Source organism: Melospiza melodia, chromosome 2 (assembly GCF_035770615.1).
Source record: "Melospiza melodia melodia isolate bMelMel2 chromosome 2, bMelMel2.pri, whole genome shotgun sequence".
Lineage (NCBI taxonomy): Eukaryota > Metazoa > Chordata > Aves > Passeriformes > Passerellidae > Melospiza > Melospiza melodia.
The window spans coordinates 26963714-26990814 of NC_086195.1; the positions used below are offsets into that span (position 1 = coordinate 26963714).

Genomic DNA, 27101 nt, shown 5'->3' on the forward strand with positions numbered 1-27101 from the left:
AGTTGGCTCACTCACAGTCCAAGCAATTTAGAGTCACCTCCCATTACTTGTATTTTATCTTCAGGCACTTTGGAGGCGTATTTGGATACTTGCACAGATAGTCATCTAGAAGAAACTAGTTCCAGGTTCAGATGGGATCATCTGGTTGGTTTGAATTTCACATGGTGCAGCAAAACAGAGGGTCAAAAATTCTCTGCTTCTCAGTAGAGACACACTCACCATTATTTGGTGTAAAATGCTGCCTCTCCTTTATATCCTTGATATTATTCTATCACACCTTAATCCAGAATTTTGTGTTATTAGAAGGCAACAAAAGGTCACATCATTACTGAAGTTATTACCAGTGCTATAAAGATTTTAAAAAATGTATTTTAGGTTTCTTTGATATTTTTTCATTTTTATTGCATGCTTTCATTTTTTGATGTTTACTACACTCTCACTTAACTTCTTTTCATCTCTTATGGTTAAAAAGAGACATGATGTCCTGATTTACAATAGCTTTTTTACTTCTTTTACTTTAACTCATTATTGCATACAATATTCCCTTTCTTTAAGAATGCATTATAAAAAAAACAAAGGCAAAAGAAAAGTTACTACAGAGCTCTAGTCATGGTGTAAATCAGTTTCAGACACAGATGGGAAAGCAATAGCATTTCAACAAGTTAATTTATAAATTTAGGGAATTACTATGCTGGACATTGTATGCTTAAGCAAACTAAGTGTTTCTGATAAGTAGAATGACAGTGATGTAAGCTGAATTCTTCTCTTTAGTGCGACTATAGCACCATTTACACAGCACTTCCCTTTCTTTTTGCCAAAGATGTTTTCTTCCTTGCCTTGCCTTTCAGCAGACACAGCACACAGGGTACTTGTGATTTTCCTAGGCATCATCCCAAGCCTAAGGCAATGTGCAAGATCTCTCAGTTCTGACAGATTGTTTTGTAGCCTGCTTTGAAACACGTCAGAGGAGGGAGACTCCATAGTTTGCTTGGGTGAATTATTCTCATGTTTTCCTACCCATAAGTTATTAGTGAGGTTTTCAGACTGCCTATCCTACATCTGCATTACTGCAATTTACTTGGTTCTTTTTGATTCACCAGGGACATGGAGGATAGCTTATTTTCTTCCTCTTTGAAGCAAGATGAACACAGGTTTAAAACTGAGAGAGCAGATAGAATAGTTTGGTAACAGTGTCGACAAGGAGAAAAATAGTGAACCACCTGTATAATATCTAAAGTTTATGTGTATTAATGTGTACATAAGATGAAAGGAGTTTGGGAATAAGGCAGAGGATCAGGGCGTCCTCTACATGATTAACATCATGTCTGAATCCTATCTAAGAGGTGGTCTGAGTTGCTGCTTGGGAATCTTTTTAAGAAAGAATAAACCTGTCAAGGAAGGTGTACAGTTGGAAGTTTTCTTTTAGTTTTATCTTCTCTACATCAAACCCACCCAATTTATCAAATATTTCTTTGCAGATCTTGTCTTTCAGACCTTTTCTATTTTGTTTGGAGTTTGGTTTTCTGTTCTCTGGAAGACTCTTCAGGTGGGAAAATATACTGACAATGGAGAGATTGTCTTAGAATTAGTCAGAAAAGTGGTCTCTGACCCCTAAATGGATGCTTCTTTTTAAATGAGTGTCTTCATTTTCCATGTGAAAATGCTGCAGCTGGAGCCCTAAAGTACATCCAGGCCAGGTCAGCCTCAGTATTTTTCGGTGGATGCTACCAAAAGTGCCCCTTAGCACAGCTCTGATGTGGAACACCTGCTCAACAGGAGCAGGCTCACATCTCCAGTTCAATGAGGCATTCAAGCAGATGTTCAGTAGCCTTAAGTCTCTCCTTCCATTCAATGGAACCACTCAAAGTTCATGCCTGAGGAAGCAAAAAAGGGTTCCTGAGGTAATTAAGCAGAGTTTTTAGCCCCTTAGTTATTCACAAACTAGTTACTCTATTAGTTTAAACAAGGAGGTGTCTAATGGTGTCTCAGAGAAATGAGAATGCTGTGCCTGGTTGCATGAAGGAAAGCAACACCAAACCAGGAGCCCAGACAGGGATGCTACAGCAGGTGGTGACAGAAGGATGTGCCATGTTTTGAGGCCCATGGCCTCTGCTGAATGTCACCTTTCCAGCTGAAGTTTGGTGTCACAGCCTCCCTCTGTAGTGGGACCCCATATGCCCGAGTGAGCACAGTGAGGGAATAATAAATCAGAGTGACCAGCTGTGCCTGCCTGGAAAGGTCAGGCAGCAGGAGAGGGGCCAGCAGCAGGAGAGGGGCAGTGATGCAAATGCAGGCTTTGTTGCATGGAAGGAGCCTGAGGTAGAGTCAGCTTTGTGAGTTGTGAGTGGCAGTACAGGAGGCATGGAGGGTAAGACCCTTCAGGGGAGAAGATGAAGGAGAAAAGATGGTGTGCTCATGCAGTATTGAGTGATTAAGTATTGAGTGATGAGTTCTGTGAGAGAACCCACATTACTGCGCAACAGGAAATACTGTTTAACAAAGGAAAAGAAAGGTGTTAAACTGTAAGCGATGCAGTCTCTTTAGTAGAATCGGTGAGGTGTTTAGAGAGGCACAACAGGAAATTGTCTACAACACCTGGCAAGAAGCATGCTCAACCTCTCACATTGTGCAAAAAAATTAAGCTCACAGAAAATAGAAGGACTTGTTTCTAGGGCCTCATTGGATGTATACACAAGGATTTCTTGGCAGGTTTTGGATAGAGGGTGGAGAGAATAAGGGTTTGTTGCAGAAATCAAGACTTAATAGTAGGCTAACAACAACAACAACAACAAAAGCCCGGCAATATTTTGAAGCCATATTTTCTATCTTTTCCCTCCTGCATTATTTCCTAGGTTTAGGTCCTGCGGCCAGTTTCATCGGGGAGCTCACTATTTCCGTTGGAAGAGCAGCAGAGCTGCAAGGAGCCGGAGGAGGAGGAGGGCGATGCTGCTGCCCTTCCTCCGCCCGGTCCCCTGCGCGCCGCGGGCTCCGAGCGCCCCCCGCCGGCCGCTGCCGGGGGAGGGGAGCCGGGAACCGGGGAACAGGGAACGGAGAGCAGGGAACAGGGAGCCGGGAACAGGGAATCGGGAACAGGGAACGGGGAACTGGGAACAGGGAGCCGGGAGCCGGGAACAGGGAACGGGGAGCCGGGAACGGGGAGCCGGGAGCCAGGAACAGGGAACAGGGAGCCAGGAACAGGGAACAGGGAGCCGGGAACAGGGAGCCAGGAACAGGGAGCCGGGATCCTCCCGAACCTCCCCCGGTGCTGCTGCTCAAGGCTCGCATGACTGCTGCCCTGGACCCTGGCAAGAACCTGTGTGCGCTGCCTCGGGAATTTCTTATCAGCGGCCGGCTCCGGGCGGGGAGCGAGGGCGCGGCGGGTTTTGTTGGTTTTCAGTATGGTCTTTTTCCTTTCAAGATTCTCCCCTCCTACAGGGCAGGTAAAGGTGAATGTTGGAGGGCTTTCACACAGAAAGTTATTTGTAGCTAAAGGGACACGATGGCTCACAAGAAATTGTTCTGTGGCATCCCTCTCACTTGTTGAGCCTATGGCCCAGTCGCCCCCAGCACAAGTACCCACACCCATGGATTATCACCAAGGTGTTTTGGGATGGAAACCCCCTTGGTCAGTGAACAGATTTGTCTGGTGCATCACCTTGCCAGCAAAACTGATCTACTGACACACCAGGTGTGTTTGCCAAAAAACTGATCTACTGATAACACCAGGTGTGTACAGTTAGGGGGGATGGAGAGGTCTTTGCTTCTGACTTTTAAAGTCTGCTAATGGATTTTACCAGCAAATGCAAACAACATGCTGAGTTTGTTACAGCAGCAGCTCTGTTGTCTTTATCCCTCAGACAGCTCTTACAGAAGCTGCTTTTCCATGCAGAGAAGCCGTGCTGCCTGGCTGACAGTTTGTTGGTATCAGCTCCACAGTAAGAGCCTCTCAGCGCCTGACATCTCCGGAGGCTTTGCTGTTTCACCTTTCTCAGGCAATGTGGTCTGTTTATCTCTCAATTGCTTCTGTTGAAGTTTTCTATTCTTCAGCCAAAGCAGTTTTGCAAAATTCTTCCCTTATCTGCTAATTAACCCTTTTCCTCATCAGGCATCAGTAATACTCCTAAAATATAATTTAATTTTTTTTTCCCTGAAGTCCATCTGTTTGCATTCCCTTTGAGATTTCTATTTTCTGCTGCTAAATTGTTCTTCCTCATTTCCATTCTCCTCATGGTTTCCCTCTTTTGATTAGTCCCACATTCTCAAAAAAATTCCTTGTAATTGCAGCATCATTTGGGGAAAGGGGAAAAAAAGCAGCCAACAGCTGAAACTTGTCCTTTCTATCATCTGTGCCAAAAACTGCTCACAGCCTCCTGGTTTCATTCAGAGACTGCCACTTAATGACCTCTCCAAGGGTCAAGTATTAGCAGGGATTGGTATTCATCTACAGAATATTTTCAACCTCTGTATCCTGAAATGGGAATTACAGTATTTTGTATTCCAAGAAACAGCGTCAAGATTTTTATTTGTCTAAGTATGACACCTCAACTCGCTTGAGGAGAAATATTTTTTTCTGAGGAAGTACTTTATCAAAATGTCCTTCTTTGTGGGTCAGCAAATTTCAGTGAATTTTGAAGGACTAAATGCTTTCCCCCTCTTCATGTTATGCTGTGTTTGATATTATCTTGGCTGTGGTTTCATCAGAAACTGTGAGCAAAATAGTGTGGCAAGGCGGTGAGTAGAAGACCTTCACAGGAAAATTAAATGACACAAGAAGTGGCATTAGAGATTTGCACTGAGGAGGCTGCTGAGAGACGGCTACCAGCATAAATGTCAGGGAACAAGCATGCTGTGAGAGGTGTGATTGCTCAAATGAGCATTGAATCTTCACGGTTATGAAAGCCCCACGTGCCATTTTCCATAAAAGTAGTGATATTAAATTCCAACAATCCACCATTTTCTCATCACAAGATATGCCTTATCTAGTTGCAATTTGATGTGCAATTCTTCCTTCTTTGTACTTTATGCACAAAGGAGGTCTCAGCACTGCAGAAAGAGCAGATTTTCTTCCCATTTGCTGTGAACAAAGCCTGATTAAATTTCCTAAACAAAACATATTTTGGACAATAATGGTGACTTTGGGAGTAGTTAGTTTTTAATATGCTTTTCCACATGCTAGTTTTAAAAAATCGAGAGCGCAGCTAAATAGCTCCAGTTGGTGAAAACTTTAATTGGCTGATCCAAAGGAATTGGCTGTTGTCTCAATTAATCAGTTTGGAAAATGGATAAGTTCTTGGTGCAGAAGAATTTGATCAGTTTTGCAGCCTAAGTCTTTGGGTGGAGGTCATCTCTAAATTCAGGTTGTAGGAACTCCATTTCTGGATGAAAGTTGCATTTAAAAAGTTGCTTTTTTAGCATGTATTGTGAAATCTGTACCCATGACAGTTCACCCTTCAGTAAACTCTGCCATCAGCAACCACTTTAATGTATCCCCAAGTCTTGCACTGAAATTTTGCTTGATCTTTATAGGGTATCTCTGTTAGGTGGCTGATTGTGCTGGCCCAGAGAGCAGTTGGATGAGTGAAGCACCACTGGCAAGTAAAAATCCTTGTTTTGTCTTCTGTAAGTGCAGCACTGAAAATTTCAGTTCGTGAGCTGACTGCTCCCTAACCAGAAGTCTCAGCCATGTCTCAGCTTGTACCACCCCATGCAATCTCCCCTCTCTCTGTGTGTCCTGGAGAGGACAATCTGAAGAAGGACTCTTGCAAGAAGCGAGCGAAGGTTCATCTCTGTTCTCTTAGAATCGGAGGCATTTACATGGGCAGACAAATGGAGACTCAAGCAAGCAGCTCTGCTTTCGTTTGGCTGGGAAAAAAAATGGGTCCTGTTCATTCCCTCTCATTCCCCTTCCCCACAACAAATCTTGTCCAAGGGGAACTCTGCAGCTGTCCTGGGAAAGGAGAGTGCACTCACCCTGGCAGGCTGGCAAAGGAAACTGGGAAGCACCCACATAGAGGCACACTCAGGTAATGCTGGATTAATAAGAGAGGCATTGATTTGGTGCTGCACTGCTCAAAACCCCTGGAGCTGAGAAGGGCAGCTGGACAGAAATACAGTAGAAATTATTTTGATCCAAAAGGAAATAGTTTGTTCAACTTCACCCTTCTTATTTTTGGTGCAGAGATAAAGGGAATATGAATTCTGTTCGAGCTTTTTCCTTCATTTTATGTCAACTTTAAATCAAATTAATGTGAATATGAATAGGATTCCAACTGAAAAGTGGAAAACCAAAGAGCTCCTTGGAATTGATAATAGTAATGAAAAAAAGTATTTTCAAAACAAGGAGTTTATGCTGCCCGCATCTAAATGAACTACTTCAAGGCTTTTGAAATCCCTCAATACACACATGCACCCATATTTCTTATGGGCTGCACGCTGAGTTCAATCATGTTTTAAGGTCATCTCATCCTGTGCTTATTGTTTGTTAAATACAGGTGCCAAACTGAGTAGGGAAATTACACTGGCTAGTGAATGCAGAATGATTCTGGGAGGAGAGAGAGTAAGTTTGGTCCTAAGACTAAAATATATGTAATTAATTGATGTGTTTATTGGAGAAATAGCAGGGAACATAAAATTAATCATCATATGGGGGCTACCAAGGAAAAGAGAAATGCTTGACATTGTCAGGAAGCTGAATTGTTCCTACCCCACGGGTTCAAATCACTTGGCTGTACAAATCTGGGAGAGTTGGCAATGCTCCATCAGACACACAGGAGGTAAAGCAAGAAATAACATCTGAAAGCCAGACCAAAAGTTCAGTGCAATCTCTGTCCATATTATCATGTGGGTCCTTTTTTTAGGAGGATTAAATATTTTTAACTGTCTCAGTAATTTTCTTCCAATAATGCACTGGTATTACCTAGTGTAGGGAACATAAGTCAAGTGACTTAATTTTTGGCAGGTATAAGGGCTGTAACAGAAATTATTACTTTTATTTCACATCATTAGGTCAAATTAAGTTTATCAGCTGGAATTCATGCTGGTGACCAGGGAATGTGAAGAGCCTCTTCATACTGCCTCTTGGATTTTAAAGGAAAAAAAAAACCTCTTTTCTCTCAAGACTACTGCATATGGCAGGGGAAATACTTAGACTTTTCCGTGACATTTTTCTTGAATGGTCCATGGTACATTGGGGGCTGTGAAGCAAAACTAAGTGAGTCTCTTGTTTACACTTTTCTTCTCCTTTTTCAGGTTATTGCTCCCTTCTGGACCTAACTTTGTTTTCATGTCTTCTCTCTCAAGTAGTCCCTTATGAATCCTCTTTCTCCTCACAAATCTTCCATGGACTGCCTTGTTTTTCCCATGTCTGTAATAATCATACCTATAAGATGTTTTGGTGGTAAAGAGGCAGTTGCATGGAGTAAAGATGTGTGTAATTAAGAGGTCAGAGCTTGCACCATTAAATAAATGGCGCTCTGATAAATGACTTGGCTCTCAGTGATTGTTGAGTACTAATAGAACTGAACTAAGGAACTACTGTTAGCAATCTGCCTCTCTGAAACACCTGGAAGTATGGATGGTGATGGGAATGTGCTCAAACAGTACTAAGAGTTGTAGGAGCCAACAACAAGGAAAACAAACAGGATATAGCCTCATCCTTATGGCAACAGATAATTCATATTTAAAATATCTTACCTTTAACTCAGACAGAGATGAGGAATGGATATTCCACATCACAGAAATTTGAGGAGTGAGTTCTGCACTCAAGGTAAAAGTGACCTGTATGAGAGACAGATTTTAAACTTAGTAGACAAAGAAAAAGATCCTATAGAAAAGGATGTTTTTCTTCTGAGGCCAAAGAGACAACTTGTCAATTTGCAAGGGACTGCATGAGATCCTGATCAGTTCCTATGATTGGCTTTAAGGGAAAATGTCAAAAGAGAGACTTCAGGAAACCAGCATTAACCTTCAAGAAAGCATGGGGTTTAGACAGGGAATGGCAATCACAAGTGCAGAACTGAGAGGAGAACAGTGTTCTGACATTGGGGTCATTGCAAAAGCCCAGAAAGGAGATGTGGGGAAAAAGGGAATTAAAGCTTAAAGTCTTGAATTCACAAAACCCACATGCAGAGCTGTCTGGACTGGGACAAGGAACAAAAAGCCACACACTCTGGAAAGCATCCAAACATTCTGCTGTGTTACCTTGACTTCCACAAATTTGCAAACACTGGCTAACCATGAAAAACTTGTGTAAGAGGACATCTCCAGCACCATTTATGAAAGGCAAACCTTCACAAAAGCAAAGGGCAAGATTTCAGTAGAAGATAAATGAGCTCTTACCCAGAAAGTAAATGGAACATTTATTTGTTTAAGCTGTACACAGGTGTACAAGCCAGTGTTTTGTCAGAGACAATGATAGCTTCAAGGAAAGAAGAGCCCAGGTAAGACAAGTGGATGAAATTCAAGTTTGTAGTTGTGATCTTATTGCTATTAGAGAGTGAGTGAAGTAAATGTATGAGGAAATATCATACTGCAGAAATATGGTTTGTAATAATACCTAGTACAAAAATATCTTTTACTGATTTTAAAATATACCAAGTTCTTCATCTTAGGCAGTGGTGCTTCACCTCAGAAGAAAAGGTGACAAAGTTTTAAGAAGAGGTTTAGGATGCAGTGGAGAAGAAAGCATTCATCAGAATACTAAATACATCTGAAAGCCAAACTGTTCCCTGTCCAATGGAAAAGCAAAGGAAGGAGCTGGCTAAGTTATTAGTGTAGGGGAAAAAAGAGAACAAGGAGCAGAAGAAACAGAGCACTGCACTCATTTTCTGTAGAAAACAAACCAAGAAATTCTCTAAGCGATAGGATGAAGAAATCTCATAAATTATGTGTCTTGATTAAATGTGGGGCTTTTGACTGAAATATGCAAAGGTATTCTGCTGTCTCTGTAAACACCAAGAACATTTTCCTCTGCTTTCCCTATTAGCTCTCTTCTGTAGAGTAATGACAAACTCTGGGTTGACATGTTTGGCTGTGGGATTGCCTGAAAAGATAAAAATAGAGGAGTGAACTTCCAAAAATTCTATTCCCAATCTTCCTTCTTCTCTGCTCTGTCTTGTAAGAAACCTGTAGGAACTGGTCATCTTTAAACCCTCCTCCTTGTTCTGTAATTTTGGTGCCAAGGCACACACTCTGCCAGGGTGAAACACTGTGGCTGCTCCTGCAGGAAATTAGGCTAACTCCTTCTCTGTATCTTGAATGAACACAAACACATCATCAACAACAAAGTGGAAATAGAACACAAGCAGATCCTAGCTAGGTTTCTGTAGCCAGCCCATCCACGTGGCTGTGGCAAATGTCTTTAGAGAAGAAAAGCACACGTGGCATGTAAGCATGGCCATTGAGAGACACTGTGTCTCCAACAGAGGTTTAGACAGTGTCTGAGGCCAAGTGTTTTGCAGTGAAGTACATTAAATGGAATTTGATGGGATTAACAGAGTAGTTACTGTAGTTCAGCCAGATGAAAAGATCTCATCACATGTTGTTTTATATATAATTGAGAATTTATCCTTGGATATATGATTGACTCCCTTTGCTGTCTACGTGCTGACCTCTTCACCCAGTTTACTATATTTGCTAAATATATGACTGCATGTAAAGTCTCAGCAGTTTAATCACAAAGCCAAAACAACACAAAAGACAAGTCAGTATGCAATACTGCATTTCATGTATTAGGGAACAAAACCAACATTTCCTCATTTTACAGGCATCTAGTATTTTTTCTGGTTTTTGCCAACATTATTTCTGCAATGTTTTTTTCTGTGTTTTCTGGCTAAGATAGTAATTTAGAAATTTTTAGTTCAGCTCTAAAAAAATGAGTTTTCCAAGTGTCATTAATGTGAAAAAAAATGGGGGATCATCTTATTTTCTGTCTTCTTCTTTTTTTTTTTTTTTTTTTTTTTTGGCCAAATTACTTTTTGAACACAGGTAATCTTCTATCTTTTGGTTTGTTTGTTTGTGTTTTTTTTTGTTTTTTTTTTTTTTTTTTTTTTGTTTTTTTTGGTTTTTTTTTGTTTTGTTTTGTTTGTTTTGTTTTGTTTTTTTTTTTTTTTTTTTTATCAGTAGCATTCTGTGTCAGGAAGATTCCCTGGGCATTATATGACAAACAATACATGTTTTGAACTTGACACCTGCTAGTTGTCTTTGACATCCTCTCGTTCTTTTTTGGAAGAGACAATGAATGGATCTTCCCTGTTCATCTTTACTTAGTTTCTGCTGGGTGAGCAGCATTACCCTGCCTTACCTGCTTAATGTTCCTTGAGTATAGATTAAAGTAGGTAGCAAGGGGAGTTATGTGTCATGCAGTGGTGCTTTCTTAAAATAATGTGTGGGAAGAAGGGAAATAGCCTGGAGTTTTCTGCTCCCACTAATTGCCTTTTTCACCAGCTTACTGCAACTTGTTCCATACCCTGCAGTTCGTGTTCATGCTGCCACAGAAGTGAGCTGACAATATTTCACTGTGAAAGGCCTTCTGTTGTGTGGTGAAGCTCTATTATTTGTCCTGCCTTTTTGGAAGATAAAGACTCCTAACTAGCTTATTCTATTTTTTATTCTACAGCTGTGATAGCCTTAGCTGTCTTTCAAGCCCACTAATCAGTTTCCCAAACCAGAAGCAGGGCATAGATGTAGAGAATTTTCTATCCTGAGCCCACAGTTTCCCCAACCTCAACAACCAAATTAAACCATCAGTTCCAGATTAGAAATGCAGATAAGCCTTCATAAGCCTCCCTCTCTGCTTATGGTCCTTTTATCTGAAAAGCCAGAGCCTCTGTTCATCCTTTCTTTCTCTGTGTACTTTTGCAGCCAGGTAACCTGGTCCTACACTTCTGTCCCAGACTAAACCTGCTCTAGTAATGTCCAACAAGGGATATGAAGTGAGATGATGGCTTTTCTGCCTCTGGCTATAGGGTAAAACTTCAACAACTTGGCAAAGAATAGGGGAGATTGTATCACAACCAGCCTTATCCTTGAGTTGAGACTTCTGTTTTTCCTATCCAATTGTTTAAATTAAAGCATTTTTAAAGAAAATGGAATTGCAATGTTCTAATTTAGCCTGTTAGATTCTTAAAGAGTCTTTAATTAAGAAGTGTATTAAAGATGTGAAAAAAAAGATAATGTTATTGTTCACCTGACTTGTTTTAGGATGGATGCGTACTCAAGATTCACTTTCCCAGAGAACCTTCTTCTGGACTCCTCCCAAGTCATGGTGAGTTCCATGGTGAAACTGGAATATATCCTTCACTTTGCTCCAAATAGGTTTGCAAGCTGGTGTGAGGTATCTATCTATTCGTTAAATAGAGGGCAAAATGTCAACCCTCAACTTGACTTTTTACTTCCCCTCTTTGCGATAGTACCTTTCAGAATTAACAAATCCAACTGCTGAATTCTCTGTTGTTTTTTTTTTTAATTCTAGTGTGATGTAATTCTTCTCTTCCTCTGTGCAGAATAGAAGCATTTAGCACTAATCTCACCTTTTATTATTGTTCTTTCCATTTGTAGGCAAGTTTTTAAAAGTGGTAGGTAGCATTATGACACATTACTTTATACTGCATTATAAATTTCTTGCTAATTACCAGCTTCCAAATGTTACACTTCATCCTTAATTTTTCCTTGTCCTGTCCATGTGACCAATAGATATTAAGGAAAGCACAAGGAATTTGAGGTGGGAATGCAATAGTAAGGGAATTGGCCTTGGAGGAAAATTTTTCAGTGAGAAAAAAGAATTACAATAGGGAGAAGGCTGTAAGTTGTGAGTCTACATTAAAAAAAGCAGGCGAAATAAGGAGCACTGATAAAAATTCTGGTTGAAGCTAGCACAGTTAAACTTTGTGTAAACATTAGGCAGCTGTCCAGAGCTAATTAAATTTCCCAAGAGTGATGCCCAGTGAGAAGGGATTAAAACTGTCTTACTCAGAAAGAAAAAAGTTTTCAAAAATATTTTACTACAGCTATTGATTGTTTGGCTTCCTGATTTTTAGTGCAGTAATGTCCCAAAAGCTCCATTTTGACCAAATGGAATCAGTTGTTTTCTTTCTTTTAATTACTTTTCTGATACTACTTGTGGGTGAGCAAGTGCTTTAATCACATAATGCCAAGTCAACATCTTTCCATAAACAAATTACCAAAGTTCTTACACAGCTTCCATTACCAAAAGATCTGCGCCCTGAGTTAATCACTCACTATGCTCAGTGCTGTTGAGCACTGCTGAATGGAATCTCTGGATCTCACTGAACATTATTAAACATGGGCAGCATAAGAGTGATGTGAAAGTACCAGCAGCAAAAGGTTTGCCAGCAACCAGCACAGGTAAGATACTCAGAGACTAATAATGCTAACAGCCTTCTTCAGTGCTAGTTAAAATATATGGTTGCTTATACATAATGACCCCAGGCTAGGAAGGCAAAGTGAGGACAGTAGGGCAGACCATGTGCTTTTTAGTATTATGGAGATATTATTTCTTCAGGTTTTTTTACCTCCTTTAGTGTCATGAAAGTGACAAATTACACTCATGGCTGACAGTGATTACAGCTGCATAATGGGATTACCACTTCTGTTACACAGGGCACAGCTGGAGTCATACCTGTAGCTCCCTCATAGATTCTTATGCTAAGACTATAGGGGAAAACAGGGCATGGAGTGGAGGTCAAAGGAGCATAGTAGGGTGCAGGAGCAATTTTGCAATTTTATATTTGGAGAACAACTCAAGGTGCTCTTATGTTACAGGCCTGTAGAGAGATGTCATTTGGGCTGGCTCTTTGACTGGTACACATAAAAGCATTTTGGTTTGAAAAGACCCTTAAGACCATAAAGTCCAACTGTTAAGCCAGCACTGCCAAGGTCACCACTAAACCGTGCCCCAAAGCACCATGACTACCCATCTTTGGAATATGTCTGGGGATGGTGATTCAACCACTTTCCTGGACAGCCTGTTTGAATGCTTGACTTTTTCCAGGATCCATTCTAAACCTTGTGGCTCGGCTTGAGGCAAGTCTTTCCCCTTGTCCTATTACTTGCTACCTGAGCAAAGAGACCAACCCCCAACCTGGCTACATCCTCCTTTCAAGGATTTGTAGACAGTGACAAGGGCTGCCCCTCAACTCCAAGCTGAACATCCTCAGCTTCCTCAGCTGCTTCTGATAAGGCTTGTGCTCCAGACCCTTCCACAGCTCCATTGCCCTTCTCAGGAAGTGCTCCAGCACCTCAGTGTCCTTCTTGTAGAGAGGGGCCCAGAACTGGCACAGGATTCAAGATGTGGCCTACCATGCTTTCCCTAGTCTTGCTAGCCACATTATTTCTGATATTCAGGCCAGGATGCCATTGGCCCTCTTTCCCACCTGGGCATATGCTGGCTCATGTTCAGAAACTGTCAACCAGAACTCCCAGGTCCTTTTCCATTGGCTTGCTTTCCGTTCTTTCTGAAGCCTGAAGAATTACATGGGGGTGAAGTGACCCAAGTGGAGGAGCTGGCACTTTGACTTTGTGAACCTCATACCTCTGCTCCAAATCCAAATCCCTTTGGGGCGACTTCCTACCCTCAAGAAGATCAAAAATCTTACCCAACATGTTGTTGGCTGCAAAATGACTGAGGGTGCACTCAATCTCCTCATCCAGATCATTGATAAGGTATTAAACAAAACAATATATTCCAGAGACTTGAAAATGACTGATAAAATAAAAAAGATTGGAAACATTGTTGAGATAGTTCGTTCAAGTAGTTATATTCTGACAAAAGGAAGGGAACCTTTATGTACCAAGAAATGCTAGACAACAAATGACTGATTTAGCTCTGCATAGTTTCCTTACTCATGTCAGCATCTGAACTGCAGCACAGGAGAAGGCAGAGCAAGTTCTAAAAGAAGTGCAAGTATAATCAGAGATAAATTTAAAACAATAGGTACTAAAACCCTTTTCTCTTTTCAAACATCCAATATCCTCTGCAAGCAACTCTGCAGCAACACCCTTCTCTGAGAACATCATCCATCTTCTGTCTTTTTACAAGCTCTATTTTGCGCTGCATTTTAGTTAATTAGCCAGGAAGACTACGAAGTACAGAAAAAAAATTCAAAATCTGCACTTGTTAAAAGATCAAGGCACTTTTTTCCTCTGTTTCTGTAAGAAGAAATAGCCTAAATACTTTGAATTACCTGGGTTTCTTAAAGTCAGTATTCTTCAAGTCAAAAAGTCAAATTCATGTTTTCCTGTCTTGGTGTGGAGGGCATTCCTGGCAGAAGGAGGGTTCTAAGTCTGTACTGCAGCTGGTGCTACTGGTAGCTGGGTAGGATTTTGAGCAGCTGTGCTGGGCTTAAAGTCTACCTTAGCTGTCTTTAAAATAAAAAAATTAGAGAGAAAAAACAAAAATAAGAAAAGCTGTTAAGTTCATCATAGCTCTTTTCCACAGAGTCATAACAAGAGCCAAGCAGCTGAAAGGGCAATGCATGAACATGAACATGAATACCAGTATCTGCATGGTTTTCAGCCTCCCTGTATGAGATGTGGCATCCTACTGAAGTTGTCGAATTTTGGATTCAGGGACAAAAAAGTGCTTGTATTGTGATAAGACAATTTTCTGTGGCAGAGAAAGGGCTCTTTGGGGAGATTTTATCACTCATGCGGGTGTCTAACACTTCTGAAGAGAACGGGAAAAGTGTTTTCTTGGCCAGTGGCAGTACTAAGGTCTGGTTCTCAGTGGTTTGAAGTCCTGTGATAGCATTCTTGTGTCACATTTAATAAAAATATGACTGCAGATGGAAACTTTTCCAGTGTTGGGACACTCAGCAATTCTCTAGCCTCTGTAAATACCCTGAGGCTTAGTATGAATTGAGGTCACACTGTAACTCAGTTCAGGCAAGGGATGGCCTTTCATCTCTGCCTAGCTACCTGTTTCCAGTAATTCTGTGGAAAATTTGACATCCAGAATATTGAGACCTAGTTCAAAGACCTTTACTCTCTGTTCAGTGTTGCTGGAATTGGCTTAGGAGTTGCTTAGTTGGATGAGAGAGGCAGATAAAAATACACACATACAATTGAGTTTGATCAAACTAGGCTAAAAGCAAACATCAGTCTTAGTTGGCTTTTTGTGTGTGTGTGCCAATGCATATTTAGAATTTTGTGATCTCTTAAATAAAAAACCAAAACTTTCCAAGATAACTTATTCTGTTTGGAAAGTGATTCTACAAAGAGCTTCATGGAATACCTGTGTTTTTATGCTCCACTGGTTATCAAAGCAATGTGAAAATATTAAACCCTTCAGCAATAATAAAGATTATGCTGCCTGAATAGATAAGTCCTGTAGAAAAACCTCAGAAGGTCAAGGTTGCATTTGCACTCATGCAAGATTGAATAATTAACTGTTCTTTTTGCAGACTGTGGTGTACATGGCTTGGTACATTTACATTCAGTCAGATAAAAATTAGACTAAATTTTAAGTCATCCAGCACTTGTATTTTCTCTTCTTTTAAATTCTTTCCTTCATTTAATGGGTAGGAATATTTCTTTTTCTAAAGTGCTCTCCCTCTTCTCCTCAGCCCTTTTAAATACTTTCTGCTGTTTTGCAGATACTGGGTAGTTTGCACACCACAAGCCAAGATCCTCTGGTTTCCAGGTCAGCCTGTTGACCCCAGATAGTGTTTGTTTGTTTAGCACTGATAGGAATAACAGTGAAAACTCATCTTGTCAAAGATGGTTTCCAGTACTTGCTGGAACAAGTCCTGTGCTGTAAGAGATTTTCCTGATAGGTTGAGAGCATAATTGAATATCAGAAGGCAAAAGGACAATGTGGTTAACATATGAGTTTAAAGATTACTCTTAATAGGTTTGTATCTACAAACGTTAAAGAAACCATCATTTGTAAAGACTTGGATTTTAGCAGTTAAGAAAGGAAACAATATGTAGGAATCTCAAATGAGTTGATATTCTGAATCATTCCTATAAAGATGCACTAAGAAAACTATTTTCAAGTGTCATTCTATGCATAGACATTCTCAGTTTTGCTGGATTATTTGTGAAGACTATTGGAGTTTTGTCCTTCTGTTTAAAAAAAAACCTAAAAAATCAATTAACCAAAACTAGCCCTCTCTTACTCCTCTGACTGTTTATCCTTTAATTGTAGCTATTTTCAGCAATCAGAAATTGGAAACAAATTTTGCTTTCCAGTTAGATTTAGCACCAAGCAGAAAATGTATGTAACTTATTTTGGATGCCCTCTGGTAAATGACTGGTCTAAAGACCCTTTGAATGACTTAGGCAGTCAGGTAAAATTCCAATGACCTATCTTGAGAAGATTGCTAGAGAAGAAGTTTGTGAAATCATTGCTCACTGTGGTCCCTCCATGGGATTTTGTGACAACTTGTATTGAACCCTAGGCATTTTGGCTATTGACACTGTAAAAAAATAATTAGGATTTAAAAGGTATAAAAACTACAAAGTAGGCAATTACCTCAAGTCCATTATAAAAGCCACAAAGCCAAACATGTCTTTGGGGAAAGGATGTTCTTGTTAACTGATATCCAGTCAAAGTAGCTGAGGTAAAGCTCATTTCACAGTGAGAAAAAATCCGTACGCCTTTTTGTACCTGTCACTTTCACTGTACTCTATGCTAGCTGTGTTTGCAAAATCCTATCCAAAAGGTATGTCTTGCCTTTTAGGAAATAGCATATGTAGTACTAGTGGGGATTGATTAATGCTCCCTGCTAATCCAACTGTTCCTTTAACACGGGCTAAGGCAATAGGTTTCCTGAAAGAGAAATTGTTGCCAGCAACGTCTTAGTTTTATTCTGGTGATAACAAACTCCAAACAACTTGAGAGACACATTTCCAGGGCTTCCCTGATCCATATTTGTTATTTCTGCTGCTACAGGTTCAGACATAAAAAACAAAAGCAGGATTTGTGCTGGAAATATCCTTAAGGAGAAAACTTTTATAACATGGGATAGAATAAAGCACTTGAGAAGCTCCAGCTCAGATCAAACTGTTATTGAGGGCCTGGGAGCTATTAAAGTTGGGTTAAATTGCAGCCAGAGATAAGTTAGCTTGTGCAGGTTGTGGATCTCACTGGAGCTCATAAATCTCTCCATCAGCTTGGAGAATTACAGGCAACAGCAGCCAGCACCCTTTTTGAGAAGCAGATTTATTATTTCCAGTTCCAGTCTTGCTTTGTGGGATTTCTCATAGGTGGGATTCATGGCCTTGAACCCTGTATGTGGCCTGCTTTCCCACACTTCCTTAGTTTCTGGATGCTCCATAGGTCCCTTCTGTAAAGGGAAATAGGAACTGGAGTGAGATTATTGTGAGCCACAGAACCACAGGGTGGAATCACCCTTTATCCTCCTCCCTGTCATGCTTACCATGGTTCTCTGCATGCAACTCTCCATTTCTCTAGAGACCAAAAGCGAGCTCAGGTATCCGTGGCTCAGGTATGGCTGTCTGTAGGTAAAGCATTTTGTTCTGAAGCAAGTTTTTTTTTGTCTGCTGTCAGATCAAATGATGTTGATGGCTGTGATCAGAAAACCCTCTGGGAGACAAATGAAACTTTCTTCCATGTCTGAGAAGACTGCATTGTAGAGTGTCAGGTGCTTCTACACAGTGCTATGCAGGATAGCCCAGGTTTTTCTTAAACTGTGAAGAGAACAGCTTTGTAGAAAATACTGAAAGGTGTCAACTTTCCAACAGCTGTCACTATGCATTGGAATTGGAGACGTGGAAATCTACCAATTCTAGACTTCCTTGCTTCTGCTCCCAGCAGCACATTCTTGTTTTGAGGTAATAGGCTTTTATGAATCCTTGAACACAGAACAGGTGTCATATTCACACAGATTCACTTGGGTTTATTCTTGAAAATTTTGTAAATTTGGAAATTTTTGGAAATTAAAATTTTGGAAAATTTCACTTGCAGAATCCAGTCCCCTCTTCTGATAAGCCAGTGACTATTTAGGAAAAGAATGGTTATGGTGTGTGCACTGGTATTTCAGCTGAAGATACATGAGTTATGAAGGAAATTTGGTGGAGACAAAACAGGGAATTCAACAAGGAGTCAAATGTTTCCATGTAGTTTAATGTTATGGAAATTCATTCAATATTCATCATTATCCACAGAGTACCTCAAAAGGTTTTTAAGGTAATGTCATGGCAAATCTATTCAGCTTTTAAGAAGAGACCATGCTCACAGCTGAGCTAATTTATATTAATACCAGGCCTAACAGAAGTTATTTCACAAGATCTTTAGGCGTTATGTCTACAATTAGTTAAAGAGTACATACTTTATTACCTTATCTCATTTACTAAGGGTTTGTTCTCATCTATTTGCAAATTTTACAGGCTTACAAAGCTTCAAGGTCTATTTCCAAAATAGCACATCTGCTAAACTGTGCCCCTACAGAAGATTAATTATTTTAAGGAGGTTTTAGCAGAGAAAACAAGAAATCTTCAATACTGATAGGTTGGGGATTTTTGCTCCTTAAATTTGCATATGTAAATTTCCCTAGGTACCAAAAATTTATTCCCGTTTTAAATTCTCAGTGCTAATGCTAACAATAGATACATTCACTACAGTGTGATTGCGCTAGATAGGCTTAATATCTAAAAAAACCACTTGGGTCTATTATGCCATTTTATAAATACAAATTACCTGTGATAGAATTTGTCAATCAATTATAGAGTATAAATAACTCCAGTATTGGGACTGTATTGCATTCCTTCCTTTGTACATTCCAAATGTCACCATGCTGTAAGTCAGAACCCCTAAATACTTATTTGCTTAAACAGAGAATATTAAAACATACTAGTGCATAAGAATGGCTGTCCTACTTGCCTCACTTAGCATCAGCCATGGGGGGAAAGTCTGCATGAGTCCTGTTATACCTCATCTCTCAAACCTGCAGTTAGGACACTGCAGGAGCTGTACATTGTTTGTCTTCAAGGTTGTCTTTGCACAATGAAAACAATGAAAAACTGTGTTCAGCTGCATTTATAGAATTCTTCAAATGTTAGAGCATATTGAGTTTGTATGTACAGGTTTTGGTAGCAGGGGGGCTACAGGGGTGGCTCCTGTGAGAAGCTGCCAGAAGCTTCCACCCTGTCCAGCAGAGCCAGTCCCTGACGGCTCTGAGACAGACCTGCCCCTGGCCAGGGCTGGGCCAATTAGAAATGGGGGTAACACCTCTGTGATAACAAATTGGAGAGCAAGAAGAAAAAGTTATCGCACAGAAGTACTTGTGATCAGGGAAGAGCAGAGAGAGAATATGTGAGAGGAAGAACAGACCCCAAGGTCAGGGCAGAAGGAGGGCAGGAGGGGCTCCAGGCACTGGAGCTGGGATTCCCCTGCAGCCCCTGGTGCAGCCCATGGTGAGGCAGCCGAGCCCTGCAGCCCATGGGGATCCACAGGGATGCAGAGATCCACCTGCAGGAGGGAAGGAGACCCAGGCCAGGGCAGGTGGGTGCCTGAGAGAGGGCTGTGAGCCCGTGGGAGAGCCAGGCTGGAACAGGGTCCTGGCAGGGACCTGCAGGCCTGTGAAGAGAGGAAGCCACACCGGAGCAGGTTCCCTGGCAGGACTTGTGCCCTGTGGGGGACCCAAGCTGGAGCAGGCTGTGCCTGAAGGATTGCACCCATGGAAGGGTGACCCATGCAGCAGCAGTTTGGGGAGGACTGTTGCCCATGGGATGTAATCACATTGGAGAAGTTCATGGAAATTGTCTCCCCTGGGAGGGACCCAACAGTGGAGCAGGGCCTCCTGTCCCTGAGCAGCAGCAGAAATATGTGATAAACTGACCGTAACCCCCATCCTCTGTCTCCCTGTGCTGTTGAGGGTAGGAGGTTAGCTGGGAAGGAGGGAGGGTGGAGGGAAGGTGTTTTTAAGGTCTATTTTTGGTTCTTATTATCCTGCTCTGATTTTGTTATTAATAAATTAAATTAATATCTCTAATTTAAGTCTCTTTCACCTGTGATGGTATTCGGTGAGTGATTTCTCCCAGTCCTTATCTCAACCCATGAGCCCTTTGTTACATCTTCTCTGTCCTGTCCAGCTGCAGAGGGAAATGACAGAGAGGCTTTGGTCAGTGCCTGGTGTTCAGCTGGAGTCGATCCACTACAGCAATTTCCCAATATCCTTAAATGTCAAATTTTGGAAAAGGTCATTCAAATATCCATGAGATGAGATGCTGGACTTCATTTCATCCTCCAGGAAATGGCACAGCAGAGTAGTCTGTAGGAAGTGGGCCACACACTAATGAAGTACTGAGCTAGGAGAAACTGTGCATACAGAAAATGAACTCTGCAATAATAAATACTAGTGATAGGGTTTTTTTTAAGGAAGCTATAATCTTTATTTTTCTTTATAAAATAAGTTACTGACCTCTGGCTAGACAGTTTACAAATTATAGGAGCAACAAATGGCTTACTATTTGAAGTGGGTGAATATCAATTTTATTTAGCTGTTGTATAAAGAACATCTGGTGAAGATACATTTACCGACAATAAATGATGCTCGTATCAAACCTTATCGGAAGTGATTGCATTCCAGCAATTAAATTAGATTTCCCTGAAGCAGGATAATTGAACTACTATGCAGTGTTTTGCCAAGATTTATGCTGTTCTGTAAATCTACTTGTGTCAGCTCTTATGTAGCCATTCAGATGATTCTAAAAGATTTGGGAATCTCCAAAGATATACGTTTGTCTATTTTTGTAGCTTAACCCAGATAGATATGCTGGTGGTACCTGGAAATTCCTTATAATGGTTCAGTTTTTATACACATTTGGCTCGTTTAACTATTTGAGGGTGGGGTTTATTTAGGTTGTTTGGTTTTGTTTGTTTTTTAACCTTGGATAGTTGTAGGCACTGAAGCACATGTATTTTGCACTATTCTTAATTGTTTGAGACATTTTTATATAGGGATCCTGTTTATTTAGTTCAACACTATGGTTTCTGGGTAGTAAAGTCCTCTTGTGGATGTAGAATCCTTTTTTTTCCAGCTGCCTCCTCTAAAGATTTTGTATCTGTCAATAAGAGTAGTATTGCTTCTCTATCCTAGACATCCTCACCAAGGGAAAGGGAAAACTGTTATATGTATTGACAGTTTTTAAAATGTCTCAGTGAGGACTACAAAAGTAAGAATCTTTGTAGAAACCAGGGCTGCTTTTCTATCTGTTTGTGGGGTCAGGAAAATGGGGTATTCAAGCTGCATGTTTTAACATGGAGTCTTCAAATACAGCTTGTCTGAGATGGTTATTTGTGCTTCAGACTTCTGGTTTATACTCCAAAATATTAAATGAAATGTGCTTTACCTAAGAGCCAGTTTTTGTATTTGCCTAAGGAAGAATCTTTATATTTGGTCAAAATTATAATGTATGATCAAAAGGCACCATTGCCTTTGCAGGGACGCTGTTGCTTCTGCTTAGTGATGGCAAAGGTGTCGTGGCTGGGACAGCCTCTGTGCTGTGATACGTGCAGTCATCAAGCAAGCCATCACCTAGGAGCTCCTTTGTGGGTTTTGGGTTTGGCCCCAGCCACATGCAGAGTCTGAGTGCAAGAAAAAAGTATATTGAATTCACTAAGTTAACCTTAAAAAGAATATTAGAAGAGTTAAGAATGAAATAGTGCATGCAAAGGTGAACAGCTTGGAGAACAATCCCTTCTTGAGAAACAGCTTCTAAATAGCAGGCAGAGAAGGAAGCACATAAATTACCTATGCGCCAAACTACCTGAAGCAAAGTATTGTATCCAATGGTTCACTGCTAGGGCAGATCCATCTGCTTTCACTTCTCTTTATTTCTGTCCCCTGTAAGAAAATCAACATAATTCTGCTACCTTAGTCTACAGTCCATAAAATCACAACTATCAAAATTCCTTCTGGCTTGAACAGAGGTCTGAACAGTTTTTTATTAGAAAGTGCTTTATTTTTCATAGAATCACAGAATGGTTTATGTTGGAAAGGACATTAAATATCATCTAGTTTGCAGTTCACCTGCCATGGGCAGGGACACCTCCCACTAGACCAGACTCAGACACTTCCAGGGATTGGGCATCCACAGCTTCTCTGGGTAGCTGGTCACAAAGTCTCACCACTCTCACAGTAAAGAATTTCTTTCTAATATTTAATCTAAACTTACTGTCTTTCAGTTTAAAGCCACTCTGTCTTTCCCAGTCATTTCATGCCCACTTGTAAAATGTCCCACTCCAGATCTCCTGTAGGTTCCCTTCAGGTACTGGAAGGTGCTCTAAGGTCTCCTCAGGGTCTTCTCTTCTCCAGCCTGAACAGCCCCAACTCTCTCAGCCTGCTGTCCCCTGCTTTGGAGGCAGGTCAGGACATGTTTGGCTTTCTGGGCTGTGAGTGCACATTGCTGGGTCATGTTGAGCTTTTCATCCACCAGCACCCCCAAGTCCTTCTCATAAGGGCTGCTCTCAATCACATTTTTCTGTGATTACTCCACAGGTAAGGAAGGTAGAAATGAGTAGCTCACATTTAGCTCACAAGATCAGTCATTGATTTATCAAACTGAAACCTAAAGGTTATCAGGTGCCAGATTGCTATGACTGTGTATAGAATGCATTTAACTTGACTGTGAGTTTATGGTTTATCCACTCTTAGAGCTGGAGCATTGTAAGATTTTTAATTCTACCTGGCTCTAGCCGAGTTTCAAATACAGATTTCAAAACTGCTGTCCTTGTATAGCAAATACATATCTGACTTTTCCAGTAGGGAGGTGCAGACACAAAACAGAAGTGGGAAATGGTTTTGGTTTGGGGACAAGAGTATTAGCAGGTGAGAAACATAAAAAGGACAGAACAAAATATAAAGACAGGTTACAATATATAGAGAAACTCACTGGTTCGTTAGACTTTTTCTTGCACTATTGATTAAATTTGTAATGTATGATAAAATCAGCATCCTGTTTACTTTTGATAATTGCTGATCACATTAGCCTTTTTGCAAGAACAAGGTGATATATAATGGTTTTGTGCTAATTGCCTTGGGAATAGAGCTAAATAAGGAGCATCTTTAAAATTTTAAAACCAAATGATAAAAAATCACACCAAAATAGCTAAAACACTTGAGCTCCCACTGCAAGGTGAGAACAGGAATTTTTGTTTGGATCTCTTGTATCTTGCTCAGAGTTTCAAGTTCTAAGTTGGTGTGTTCTCCTTCCATTACCATGTGTTCCATGTGTTATTGTAACCTTTGTCATGAGCTGTCTTTGGCATAATCTTTAAGCCTCAAAGATATTTTAAAATAACCTAAGTAAATGAAAAATATTTTCAAAAACATTTTACTCTCTATTAATCAGAAAAGGAAGTTTTACACAGAAATAAAAGTGCCCCACTGGCTAAATTCTGTTCCTTTGGAAGGCAATAGGAGCTGTGCCTCTGCTCTCAGCATGAGCAGGGAGAAAATGTCTCACAGTGAGTTTTTAAGATATGTAGATAGGTGCTGTGCTTTGGCAGATTGCTAAAGCCAGCCTTCACGATTCATCCAAGGCAATTTTATTCAGGGGATTTAAGCTTCAAGCTGCAATAGACACAGCACATGAATCTGAAAATCCCTATCTGCATTGTTTGATGCCTTGATGCCTTTGAAAATATATTCTCACAAGGTGAAGTGGAAAAAAAATCCTGACTACAAGCAGAACAAAGCCCTGTTTTGATATGACCTACACAACCTTTTTAATGTGACAGTGTCATGGTGGTATATTTGAATGTTTCCATATATTTTTGTTAGGACTGAGGCACCTTAAATTCAGAATAGCTCCAGGACCTACTTTTTTAGAATTCAGGAAACATCTATTCATTTGGTAAACAATGAATTGTACATTTTTGCACTTAAAAGTATCTCTTTTTTTTTTTTTCTGGAGTAAATATGGTCAAGCTAAGGTCTGTGTAGATAATTCAGGGTTAGAGATGCCAAATTTGGAAGAAAGGGGGCAATAGTTATAGAGCAGGGAGCTTTTTTTCCAGTTGACAGCTGTCTGAACCACTGAGACACTGATAATGTTACAGGTGATCTCTGCTGGGATGGATTATTGAGCATCACCTAGCTAAAATGACTGGATTCTCATCACAAATGTAATTTGTCTCACAGCTATTGCCACATTGTATGTGGTAGTGGAGTAGAGAGAATTATGCTTGTCTCTAATTCACTGAGAGTCACAATAGATAAATTGGAGGTCAAAAAGGCCTTTTGGGAGAGCTCTTGCTGAAAAGGGTTATATAAATGTAAAGTAGTGTTATTATTATTTATGAGCAGTTTGAGTCAAATGTCATGTTGGATGCATTTCATCAATCTGAGATTAGACTTGGGCCTGTGGCTCAGCAGCAGCTCAGTGATACAAACAGATAGGGGATGTTTTACCAGGCTAAACAGAATCTCAAATAAAATAGCAAGTACTTCTCTACAACAGCCCTCCCATATAGTGATATTTCTGAAGTCTGGCATTTGGAACAGCAGATGGGATTGCACAAAGCTTTTCCACCAGGGCAAGAAATGACATGCAGTCTCCAACCCATTGCAGAAGTGTTTAATTTAGATCCCATTAAGATTTTTGCTGCACAATAGAATTGTGGAAATAGATATCAATATTTTATTAAATGCATGGATTACAGCTGTATAGAAATGTAAGAAACACTGACAAACTCATTGCCAACATGTGTAGCATATTCTGTCCTTTCAAAAACCCTTATCATGCAGCGAGCTTTTCTCCCCCAGGAGAAGGGAAGGGCCCACTCACCCCCATCTTCTCTTTGCTCACCATGATTGTGTGTGTGAGTGTAAATATCCTAGGGAAAAAAATAAATAAATTAAGCTTTCTCCCACTAAGACTAGGGAGATATACCTCTAGCCCATAGATAGATAGATAGATAGATAGATAGATAGATTGTAAATACACTTGATTTCTGAAGTAAAATCTATTTCCATTCTCCTTTTGCATTTTCTCTCCACTGGCTTTAATTAAGTTTACCCCAGAAAATTTGTGAGGTATCCTTGTTACATGAAAGAGAAAGATTACACGCTATGGGGTGGTTCCTGCTAGCTTGACCATGATTTGTAAAGCCAGAATTTAATATCCTTTAAGCTTTTCTGTTTGGAGACTCATTTTATTTAAACTGCATTTATATAAACTGCTCAGCAGATTAGAGAAGCAGCACTATAGCCTTAATTTCAATGTCACTTTCCAGCTGTTTTGGTCAGGTTTCATGCCTGGATTTAATGTATTTGTGCACTAAAATGAAAATACATCTCAATGATAAATCCTCTCCAAAGCAGAGTGAAATAGCAGTAAATAACATCTGTTGAAACCAAATGAAAATAAAAACCAAAAGCCCATAGGAAGACCAGATATAGTAGGGAGCTTGAAATCAAACCAAATGTGAAGCTCAGGCTTAAAAAGAGTGATTAAAAACCTTAAAATTATCCTTAGATGGAGAATAGGGAATCTGACCTACTATTTGTGCAGGTTTGTCAGTTCCACATGTACAGGAGATCAGTTATTAAAAGATGACTGTTGCATTGTTGGGACTGATCCAGGCCTCCTTAATTCATCTCAAGGATGTGCAAGTTCATCACAGATATTCATGACAGATATTCACTGATATTCATATCAGATATTAACTGATTATCCCAGAAATAAATTCATGCAATGATATGTTCTTGAAATTGAATAAATGGGAAGAACAAAGGAATCTCTTTTTCAGCCAACTCTTAAGAACAAACTCTTAAGAACAACTCAAAAGAACAAATCTGGGTATCCCAGATGTTCCATTCCTGACACATTTACAGGCCCAGAGCTAAGCACTTAAATATATGCTCCCTCTCATATTTATTTACTTTATTTCCCACAGGCTCCAATAGCCTTCCACCCGAGATTAAAGACAAGCACAGTCTGAAATCAGCTATAAAATCAGATGTAAATCATTTTATTCAGCTAGCCATTGTCATCTGTATTTGAAAACTCTTGGGTTAGTTCACTGTGTTACAGACATGAGCTCTGTATCTATGGTTCTAAGCTTGAATCTATGTTCTTCTTCATCTAACACTTCCATTTTTTTCACAGGTAAATGCCAGACACTGCAGCTGTGACATTCCCACAGTGTCCAGTGGACTGTAGTGTACTTGCAATCAAAAAAAAAGATACATGGAAGGACTTGGCCCTCCCAAGATTCACTTTGGTTTTTCTCTTATATAACAGTATAAATGAGAGGTAGAGGAATGCAATACCTTCCATAAGTATCCACTTGCATTTAAATAGAATTTTACTCTGGCTTTAGCTTCCAATTATGTACATATGATTTATCACATTTTACCTGGGCAAATGAAAGAGACTGTTAAAGCCTGACTTTTCCTGATGTGCTGTAGACATCTAACATTACTTTCATGTTTAAAGTAGCTTAAAGGTCCCTTCCTTCATATTTACAGGACTATTTGAGTTTACAGGTATATTCCATAATTCTTGTTTCATTGTGATTTATACGAAGAGGTAGAAGGACACAGCATTCTTGGATGGACAGATGTTATGGCATGTCCCATGGGGTTGCATTAAATTGCAGTATGGGTTTTACTAGTGCAAACTTAAATCTAATGCAGTTTGTGGATGAGGAAACAGTGACAAGTAATAAGTAAGCCAAACAAAGAGCTAATGCTTACCAGCTCAGAAAAAGAATGTGTGCTTTAACACAATGAAAGCAAGTTATGTTACTTAAAGTCTGGAAAATATCCACTTCAAAGATGATACTTCCTTAAAGGAAATAAGGCTTAATCCATAACAAAGGTAGTATATGGTGACTTTGAACATGTTGCAGAAATTCAGTGAACAGTAGTTTCAATTAAACCATGGAAAAATTTATTCCCTAAAATAAGTTTTCTGTGGATTTTTGATTAACCTTTTTATTTCTTAATAAATAAAATTGTTCCTTCTTTGTTTACACATAGTTCTAGGCAGGAGGGAAGGAAGAAAAAGAAACAAAAATGCCTGCACTGACCTACCATGTCTGCTAAATCCCAATTAGTCCATGGAAAAAATCTCAATTCCTCTTTACTTTATCATTTTGAGTGTTTTGTTTC

At 40.0% G+C, this 27101-nt stretch overlaps 1 long non-coding RNA gene across 2 annotated transcripts in view; it reads left to right on the forward strand.

The window, feature by feature from the left end:
• LOC134415094 (uncharacterized) overlaps positions 1-27101 on the forward strand; it is a 106993-nt gene that overhangs the window by 52274 nt on the left and 27618 nt on the right. For both annotated transcript variants that reach the window (XR_010026933.1, XR_010026934.1), the window contains exon 3: positions 11200-11263. This is a non-coding gene — a long non-coding RNA (uncharacterized LOC134415094). The remainder of the gene's footprint in view (positions 1-11199; positions 11264-27101) is intronic.